This window comes from Poecile atricapillus, chromosome 16, assembly GCF_030490865.1.
Source record: "Poecile atricapillus isolate bPoeAtr1 chromosome 16, bPoeAtr1.hap1, whole genome shotgun sequence".
Lineage (NCBI taxonomy): Eukaryota > Metazoa > Chordata > Aves > Passeriformes > Paridae > Poecile > Poecile atricapillus.
In genome coordinates, this window is record NC_081264.1 from 13,721,428 (window position 1) to 13,732,494 (window position 11,067).

The following is an 11,067-nucleotide window of genomic DNA, read 5'->3' on the forward strand; positions in this document are numbered from 1 at the left end:
AGCCCAGGGGCAGCCCAGAAGCTGAGGATTCTCCCACACAGCTTCTGCCCAAGATTCCTAAGCAGGACTCTCCCTGACATTAGAATTAGGGCTGTCTGCTTCCAGGGGAGCCAGGAGCATTGGTGCCCACCACTGAGCCATCCTAAGCTGTTCCCAGAGTGGGGGATGATTGTCCCAGAAGACCACCAGACCAAAAGGTCAACCACAGCAATCTAAGAGGTGATGGAGACAGCTGACAAACACCAAAATGGGATGAGACCACATGGGACCAGGACTACAACCAGCCCAGCACAGCACTCAGGAAGGGATGGGGCTCTGGCCCACACCTGGCCATGGATCAGCATTGTGTAGCTGGAGCCAGCACAGTACCTGCCATTGTCTGGAGAAGCATCATCACATGACACAAAGCCAAAGAATGACATCACAGCTTTCCTTCACAGGCTTCTGATGACCTTTCAGAGTTCCTTCACTCTCCTTCCCCTTTCCTTCAGGATTTATTTGGAAAGGTGAAGGACAATGGCTAAAACTAGTCCTGGGACATCACACTGTGCAGAAAAAGGAGTGGATGAACAAGCTCAATGTCACCAGATACAAAACAGAGAAAATCAATAGAAAAATAGGGACACTGAATCTAATGAGACCTGGGATGGCATCCAAGCCCCTATCTCCACCATGGAGGCTGCTGTTGGACAAAATGAAGAGGCTTCCAAGACACTCAGATTAAGCTACTCATAGGTTAGTAAAAGAGAAGTAAAGGAGTTGAATCCAGGCAATGAAAGTGCAAAACTAAATACAATTTAAGAGGCAAGGTTTGTCATAGACATCGCACGGTCCTTATACACATCTCTTCATGTCAGTGCCGAAGAGCACACAGGGGAGCCACCCTTGATGCTCATGATGGTGACCCAGCAAGGTGAATTTTGGAACTGCCCCAGCCTCCTCTTGGGGCACTCTCACTCATGCAGGCAGCAAAACTGGGGCTGGTGCCTCAGGAAATTTGGGCACTGTAAGCTCTCACTGGTCCCCAGGCTATCCTGGGACAGCACAGGATCACTCAGGCATAAGCCCATCCATGGGCACCAATCACAGTCCCAGCCAGCCAGAGGAGAGCCTATGGATAAATGCAAAAATCCCCTGTCACAGACAGGCAGGCAGATCACCAGAGGCTCCAGCCCAACCATCATGTCAGGGTGGCCGTGGCAATATCAGGCTAAGTCTTGGGATTCTCCAAGGGTGGAGATGCCCCAGCTTCCTTTGACTGTTCCAGGGTCACTCTCCTGAGGAGGAATTTTATTCCAAGATTCAACCTGAATCTTCCAAGCTTCAGCTGGTGACTGTTTTACCCCATTGCATCATCCAGCACCATCAAGAAGGGTTCAACTTCATCATGAAGCTGTAGCAGATTTGTGGAGATTTAAGCTGATTAACAGGGCAAGGTTCTTCCCCCAGAGGTGCTGGCACTGCCCAGGCTCCCCAGGGAATGGGCACAGCCCCGAGGCTGCCAGAGCTCCAGGAGCGTTTGGACAGCGCTGCCAGGGATGCCCAGGGTGGGGTTGTTGGGGGGTCTGGGCAGGGCCAGGAGCTGCACTGGATGGTCCCTTCCAGCTCAGGATATTCCAGGATTCTGTGACCTTATTCACTGGCTGTTCTCAGAATCCTTCCCCCAGCCCAGCCTTTCCCCCTCCCCCTGGTGCGATGTGTGCCAACTCCATGAACATGTTGCTATCTCTTGTCCAGGCCTCCAGTTTCTTCACATCCCTCTTGAACTAGGAGACATCTGGACACTTCCTTCAGATGTTTGCCTGTGTCCTTCAAGCAGCTTCCACTATGGGCTTTGCCTTACCTGAGGAAAAACAACAAGTTGATGTTCACTCTGAGGTTCTCTGTTGCTTCCAGGGTCTTTTCAACAGGGTCTTTTCAGCTCAGACAGCTCAGAATCTTCCAGTCATGTCCTGTGATGCTGTGGGCTGTGAAAGACATGGATGAGGCATTGCCACACCTCAGTATCATGAAGGGCTGATAAATCTCTTTTCCAGGCATCCTGCAGGCTTTCTTCCCACCACTGCATGTGGGATATCTTTGACTGACAGCTCTCTGTGATAGACACCAGTGAAGAGGTCTTGTTCAGGGGTTCCGCAGAGGCTGAAAACTATCAAACAATCTCCCTGCAGCTATGAGTTCCACCAGGGAATGATACATACTTGCTTGTTCTGAGCTGCTTTCCTGGGCTATTTTGGCCAGGCAGAAAACTTTGACCTCAAGGAAAAACCCGCTGAACCCAGTTATAATGCAGGGAAATCAGGTGTTGTGCTCCCCTGAGACAGAGCAGGATCCACCTTCCCTGATAGACAGGTAGGGCTTTTGGTGACAACATGGTGGCCATGGCTGAGGAGAAGTTGTGGGAGCATCTGTGATGGAGCCACCAGCCCTCCGTTCCACCAGCATATTATCCATGGGATCAGAGGAGCATGGTGACACTTTTGGCTCATCCCCTCCTACATCAACACCACAACACTAATCTTCCTCTCATTTCCTCCTGATTTCCCAAAGCAAAGAAGGAGCCATTGGGTTGGACAACAGCATGTTTTTTTTCTCTCAGCCAGCAAGCAGCAATAAAAGCCAGCCTGCTGCCATCAATTCATTTCCTGTTTCAGGCTTTACCAAAAATAAACTCAGAAGGAAAACTCCAATGAGAACGAAACACATGGGAGACAACTCAGAACTCTCAAAACTATATAGGAAATTTCTCTCAGTGTTCGCTAGGAAGGGGGATGGCAGTGTCAGAGGGAATTTCATGCTGGATGGGGGGACTGTGAAGGGGTTTGGGCAGCTCCATCAGGTTTATAGGGATATAAATATATATGCAGCTGACACTTCCTGTGGCTATGTTACACGTGGGGAAATGGCCATTTCCTTCTTTGCCTCACAAAGTGGATGCAGGGTCCTGACTGCCTTCACCAGCACACTTGGCTCCAGGGATGGCCAGGCTGGGGACACTGCGATGTCCCCAGGCCATATGGATGACATCCTCGTGCAGCCAGCATCCAGCTGGCACTGGGCTGTCTGCTGCCAGGCTGTGTGGATCACCCCAACTGGAACCCCAAAGAGGTGCAGTCACTGCAGCACCACCAGAATAATTTCCCATTCCTCACCACAGCCATCGGCGACCCCATTAACATCTCTTGGGGATAGCTGGGGTTTGAGGAGGGCTCTGGTGGTGTTTCAGTGGCAAGAAATAGAAGCCTTTTGCAGGCCATCAGCTGTTTCTTGTGTACTCTCCCAGTGCCCACCAGCTCCTCTCCATGCAGGTAGCACCGAACCCACAGAGCCAAGAATGGGCACTGCAGTGATCCCGCAGTGATCCCGCAGTGATCCCGCAATGATCCTGCAGTGATCCCGCAGTGATCCCGCAGTGATCCCGCAGTGATCCCGCAATGATCCCGCAGTGATCCCGCAGTGATCCCGCAGTGATCCCGCAGTGATCCCGCAATGATCCCGCAGTGATCCCGCAGTGATCCCGCAGTGATCCCGCAATGATCCCGCAGTGAACCCGCAGTGATCCCGCAATGATCCCGCAGTGATCCCGCAATGATCCCGCAGTGATCCCGCAATGATCCTGCAGCCATCCTGCAGCGATCCCGCAGTGATCCCGCAGTGATCCCGCAATGATCCCGCAGTGAACCCGCAGTGATCCCGCAATGATCCCGCAGTGATCCCGCAATGATCCTGCAGCCATCCTGCAGTGATCCTGCAGCCATCCTGCAGTGATCCCGCAGTGATCCCGCAGTGATCCCGCAGCGATCCCGCAGTGATCCCACAATGATCCCGCAGTGATCCCACAGTGATCCCGCAGTGATCCTGCAGTGATCCCGCAGTGACCCTGCAGTGATCCTGCAGTGATCCCGCAGTGATCCTGCAGTGACCCTGCAGCCATCCTGCGGGATGGCAGCTCCAGCATCAGCCCCCAGCAGGAAGAAGAAAGCTGTGCCCCAGGGGTCCCTGTGATCATGAGTGGTGGCTCTGGGACCCTGCACCAGCAGCCCTGGCATGGGCACGGACATCTTGATTCAGCACCCACAGCTTTGCCTTGGGATGGTGGAACCTCTGGGTGGGTATTTGCAGCCTTTTCCCTCATGAGGAAATGAGGCAGGGGGGTGGGGAGTAGTTTGTCTCTGAACTCTGTGCCCAAGATGCCACAAAACACGGGACATTGATAAAAATACGTATTCCAGGAGTATATGCACTCACACAAAAAAAATGTGTGTATATATTATATACATAATTTTTCTAAGTCAATATATATTATATATGAATATAATATAAAAATATATTTGTATGCACTCCTATACACTCCTGGAGTAAATGTTTTTCTATTTCTATATTTATTTTCATATATAGACACCTACACTCTCCTATATACTCCTGCAGTACATGGTACATATACTTCCAAATATATAACATAGATATATAACATAATTTATACACTTCCACAGTTTTATATATGCAGTTATATATATACACAAACGAGATATATATATATATATATATACACTTATGTACTTACCCATTTTTCTAAGCTCCAGGAGCTGCAGGTGAGGACGTCGAGGTCAGGCTGAGCCCACCCACAGCATGCAGGTGCCAGCCCCATCCCCGCTAGCCTCATGGCAGTGCCACCCAGGTACCTCTCAACACCGTGCCCACAGACCGGGTTTTGGGACTCTGAATCCAAGTGTGCTGGGTACTTCCTTGAGGATCTGAGCTTCAGGTGACTCCAGCAGGGCAGCAGGATGTCTGGCAGGGACTTCGCCTCCCAGCACCATCCCAGCGGCAGCTCCGGGCTCTGCAAGCAAGACCTGGCACCCCTCTAAAGTCTTTTTGTCCCCAGTGATGGGCACTCAGGGCTGGGCAAAGCCACGGTCCCCTCCTCTGCCCTGTCCTGCGCTGCAATGCATTACATGGGCTTCAAAGCAGGGATGAACCTTCAGCTCATCGAGACCTGCAGGGGAGCCTCTACAATCCCCACAGTCCAGCCTGAAGGATGGGGGTCCCAGGAATGTGCTTTAGCGGGGCACATTACCCTGGGCACTGCGCAGGGAGGGGCTGCAGCCGGACCCCCGCTCGCAGGCATCAGGGGGACATTGCTGTAGTGCATCTAAAAATCTTGGTATCTCCCAAGGGTAAAACTCACCTCTGGTTTGTGTAATGTTAGTTGCTACCTGAAAACCTTCTTTCCCTTCCCTCTTCCCATCGGCTGTGACCTCCCTGTATCCCCCGATCACCCCTGCCCCCTGGTATAAGAGATAAGACCCAGGGCATTTCGGTCTCTCTCTTGCCCCAGACGGACGACAGACAATAAACCCAGGATTATTCCAGCAAGTTTGAGCCTCCTGTGTCTAGATACTTTGAGTCCGTGTTGCATCCACTCCAGGACCCCCTCCGCCGCCTGTGCCCTGAGACGAGCAGGGCTCTCACCACGGGGGTGGGACAGAGGGATCCCATCGGGAGGAGGATTGCAACAGGACATGCCGCACCTCGCGGGCTGCACACCCAGCAAACCCACCTCGGCTCCGTTCTAAGCCTCTCCCTCGGCCCATGGAGTAGTGAAAGTGTCTCCACGTGATCCATGACGCCAATTAATCCCTGGCCGTAATGAGCTGCACAGAGCAAAGGGACTTCTAACACACGGAGCCATCGCTGGGCAAATCCAAGAGCCTGAGCCTTTATTTCAGCTTCTCCAAGCATCATTTGGGAAAAATCCATTTTTTGCAGGGAAAGCACGAGGGCACTCTATCCAAGTGTTGTGAGCAGGAATAATCAGGCGGAAGTCAGGCAGGGGCTCCGGGTACCCGATCCATCCCCAGCCTGCGCTCCCGGCTGCGCCTGCCCGTGTTTAGTCTGTGTGGGAGCACAAATCACTGCGCAATGTCATCGCTCTGCCCGGATCTGGATTTCATTAGGAGCCACATGATCAGCCCTGGCTGCTGCCGGGGGCTGGCCTCGCTCCCCCCGAGCTGCGCAGGATGCGGGGCGGGGTGGGGGGTGTCGGGCCGCAGGGCTGAATGGGCCCCTTGTCTGCAGCAGAGGAGCTGCAGCCGCCTCGTTGGGAGGGGTGTTCTGTCCCCCTGAGGGCCTTGGAGACCCCGCAAATATCCTGAGGGGAAGGGAGTGCAGCCTGTCCCCTGCTCCGCTGGTGACTGTAGGCGCACAGCAAGGGGGACCCCAGGACCCACGAGCTGGGGTCCCTGCCCCTGGCCAAAGTCAGGCTGCTGACAGAGGGACACGGACGCCAACCGGGCAGTCCCAGCCAAGGGATAGAAGGGGTTGGCTTCTGACTGCTGCAACCTCTGCATACAGTCATATGCTTTGCATCTCTTGCATCCTTTGGATTCTTTACATCCCACTGCAACTCTTACATCCCGTTGCACTCACTGAATCCCTTGCAGCCTCCTTGCATGCCTTGCATTCTTAATAGCCTGTTGCAGCCTTTTCAGCATGCTTTACATCCCTTACATCCCTTGCATCCTTCTCAGCTCACTGAATCCCTCATGTCCAGCTGCATTCTTTGTGCCCCCTGCAGCCTGCTGTGTCACTTGCATCCTGTACATCCTTTGTACGCATCCCTTGCAGCCCATGACCCCTGAACACAACTCTCAGCCAAGTCCACACACTTCTGTCTCATCTGAGGTCATTATTGGTTATGAAGCCCTGTGAGTGACCTGGGAGCACCTGCACCAGCCAGCTGGAAGCCTCTCCAGTAGCTCCAGGGGAAGCAGCTCCTGCCCCTTGCCTAGGCTCCCCAGGCAGGGTTGTTGTCCATGGGGTGACATAGACTTGTCACCTCACCTCAAACAGACCTGACACCCTTTTCTTTTTAGTCTTTGACATGAGATGCTCCTGGGATGCTGAGCCACAAACCACATGAATTTTCCCTGGCTGAGCATCCATGTCCCATCCTAGGAATAATATGCACTCAGGGCACATGGCTGCAGCATCTTCTATGAGTCCCCATGGAGCTTGGCCCAGATGTCCAAAGACTGGACATGTTTTCCAACACATTTCCAATGATGCATGCTGCCCTTCCAGCCCAGTAGCCTTTGGTCTCCCATCTACCAGCAGCCAGCCAGCAAGAGAGCATGTAGGTTTCACCCGGCACCACCGAGAGCCAGTGACCACCTCGATCCAGGTCTTATTTTAGCTGCAGCCCAGGGGTAAAATTCCCCTTCAGATTTTCAGCTCCAGAGGCCAGAGCAGGGGAAACACTTTTACTCAGTGTTTAAATTGGAATAAATCCGGTGAGGCTGAGTCTCTGGCAGTCCCAGCCATGCCCTCCCCTTGCCTGGGGGATGAGGTGAGGGCTTACAAAAGGTTGAAGTGGCCTAAAAAAGGAGGGGGAAAGGCTGGGTACAGGTGGCAAAGCCACTGTAGTGGGTGACCACACAACCAGTGCAGGGTGCAGTCAGAGGGCTGCTGCTGGAGCCCCTATCCCAAGGGGCTGAGGCAGCCCTTGAAAGGTCCAAAGAGGAGTTGGAGGAGACTTGAGGAAACCATCCAAGCCAAGATGGCTGAGGAGAGACAGATCCAGCCTTGAGGAGAGGAGCCCCCCTGACTTGGCCCTTCTGGGGGGCTGCTGCTAAAGGAAAACCTTGGCTCTAACCCTAGCTCAGGCACCAGCCAGGGACTAACTGTGGGTGCCATGGCTTGGGCTGAGCTGCTGTCCAGTCACCAGCCCTGGCATCTCGGTCCTCACAGATGCCATGGACAGCAGAGCCGCTGCTGGGATGCTTGCCAGCATCAGTTGTCCCTGACTCCACAATAAAGGCAGTAAAGCCATGTTTGATGCAGAATGGGTGGTGCATTGGCCTCTTTCAGTGACAGCAGGCTTGCCTGGTGACACTACACTCACCAAAGGTTGGGGGGCACACTCCCAGCTCTGAAGTGGTGACTCAGAGCCGTGGTAACGTGGCAGCTCTCCCAGGGACTCCAGGCTTGGACAGACATCTCCTGCAGGAAGGTGTGTGCTCGGGGTTCTCAAGGATTATTCCCCATGGCAATAAGCCCTCATGCACCATGCTTCACAGACACCCCATTCCTATTGTATTTCTTGTATTTCTTGTATTTCCTCAGCATGAGGAAAGCCCTGCAGCTGGTTTGAGGCCTCATGAAGCAGCAGCAGGACAAGATCAGCCACAGATTCTTCTGTGTCAGGGCAAGGAACATCCCTCTGAGAGGAATGATGGGTTTGTCTTCACAAACAAGCTGTGAGTCTGCTGATAAAATGAAACCGTCACTGAGAGATAACAGAAACAATGGGATGGATTCCACTGAAAGATGAAAGAGACACAGGGGAAACACCATAAAATTCCACAAGAGTTAAGAATTAAGAAGGGGATTATGCACTGGTGGGGGGGTTATCCCAGGTATCAGGCGTTCTGGGAAGCCTGTACCTCTCAAGTACCTCAGCCTATGGGGAAAGAGAGAAGGGACATATGGCCGGAATTATGATAAAAGGGTGGCTGTACCCTCCAAAAATTTGAGAGACCCCAGGGGAATGCCCCATGGCCTCTCCCATTATTTGAATAAAGAAAAATGACTCCTCTGTCTCCTTTTTGGACATAAACCTCTGGTGTTTGTGGATTAATTTTCCTGACACCACTCTCCCAATGCAGAGGTCCCATGGCCATGAGCACCCAAATGTGGCCTCATCCTGCCCAGCAGGAAGCATCCCATTGGGCTCTTCCCCAGCCACTCTCTCACACCATAGTGAGGGTGACAGGGTGAGGAAGGACAGAGGAGCTTTCTCGGGTCTGTCTGTCCCTTCATAGTTCAATCCAGGCTTAGTTAAGGCTCTTCCTGAGCAACACAACAAAACCACAGGGTTGTTTCTGCTCTCAAGCCCCTGGGTCGAGCTGCCGTGGTTTCATCCTCAGTGCTGGCATGTTCTAGGGACCTCAGGAAGGACTTGTGCTTCCTCCACCCATGCTGTGTCACCTGAGCTGCTTGTGGCATCACTGCAAACACTTAGCTGTCAGGGACTACTCCATCTCAGCCTGAACCCACTCTCCAGGAGCCTCCTGCACATCCCAGCATATCCTGATGTATTCCCTGCCTGGACATACAGAGCATGGGACACCCCAGGTCACTGTGTTCTCCAGCCCTGGCCCCCATGTGTGCCACCCACGCACCTCCCCTGTGTTCCCAAACCCAGCCTAGGGCTGCAGATTGTCCCCAGTGACTGACCCAGCTGCAGTCCAGTTCCCCAACCCAAACCCTATGTCCATCTGTCCCCATGGCACTTGTGCAGGTCCCAGCAGAGGACCCTGTCCCAGCTCCATCCCCACAGAGAGCTCACCCTGCATCCCCACCAGTATCCTGGCCCAGCAGTGATCCCAGTGCAAAGCACAGCCAGGTACCTCATGGATCACACACCAGCTCAGATCCCTGCTCTAGGAGCCCCAAAATCCCAATGTCTGTGCTGCCAGGCCTGCAGGCTGCAGAGGCAGCGCCCAGAGCTGCCGGGCTAATGAGAAATGCATGGGATCCACATCTGGTAGCGATTGAGCTGGGAGCAGCGGTGGGAAGGGAGATAGTGCAGATTTCCTGCAGTGCAAAGGAAGGGAGAGGAATATCCATGGCAGAGGAGAGGCCCTGGATGCCCCCTTCCTCCACCTTCACAGTGCTGCACAGGCACAGATCGTGCTTGCTCCCTTGCTGCCACTGCTGGAGAGCATCCCCAGGCATGTGCCCTCCTCTTCCCTGGGCTGAGCCTCTCAGCTGCCCAGCTACCCCCCTTTCCACCCACAGCGATTCACGGGCACCCCACACCACTGTCCACAGCCATGGCCACACACTGCGAGAGCCTCCTGCATGGCCTCCTCCCTCCAGCCTGCTGCTGCTCAGGGTCCCCACAGCCAGACAGCCCCAGGCTTGAAAGCCCCTCAAAACAGCCTTGGGCAGGGAGCAGAAACCTGGTGAAGCCACAAGAGCAGCAAAGTCAAGGCAGAGGCTGCACTGTGCATGCCCATGAGGCTGTGACACTTGGAGGGGACAAGACAGGTGGCATTTACATCTTCACCAGCACAGGCAGCCGTGTCTGGGGAGGAAGCTGGCCTGGTTATGTTTCAGGTGAAGGCTTCATCACCATACCTGAGCATTGCTGGCTATCAATGGGATTTTGGGTTGTGCTGCTGGGGGTATTCCCTGGGACAGCAAAACTCTGTGACAGCAGGTGACACACAGAAGGGGATATTTAGAAAAAGCTAGCATCAAATCTTCATGGCAAAGTGTAGGGGGTGCTTTCATCTGATCCAGACTATTGTCCCAATCGAAGTTGCTCACAGCTCACAGCTCTGTTTTAAAGGACTCTTTTTTCCCATTACCCAGCAGCTCATTTAGAGGCTGCAGCACTCAGCGTTTGGCTGCTCCAGCACAGCAAAACCCTGTGGTGGTTCCTGACAAAATCATTCCATGGAGGTGTTGCTACAAGGCTGGGGGAAGGATGGGCAGGGGGCATGCTGGACAGACAGACATAGCAGGGTTAACTCCGTAAGGTCTAAGCAGCCCGGGCGTAGAGAGATCTGCAGTCAGCCCATCCAAAGCCTCTCCAGCACTTGGGATTTGGGGATCCTTGGATCGAAATTTGAGGCATTGAACTGGGGGAAAAAAAGTAATTTCCATCTGAGGATTTTTTCAGGATACCACATTTTGCTGGAGATGCTCTGTGTTCTCTCTGCCATTTCCAGTCCCCTTGAGCAGCAGTGCAGATTCTGTAGACTTTGAAGTCCTATTAAATCCAGTATTTTTAAGGCACTTAAACTCATTTCAATGAATCTGTCCTCTTACTAATTCTAGACAGGAACCTTTTCCTGTGCTCTGCTGGCATGAATGCACAGCTCATCCTGCTCCAGTTCTCATCTCCCAACCCCAGCACACACGGGAAGGACCCATCACCATCCCAGCGCAGAACATTCTGTGTGTTTTCAGGGATTGGAAGGGATCTGGGCAGCCGAGCAGCCTCATCCTTCCCAGGGCATCCACACACATTGCCCAGCATGACCCTGGCACTGTGTC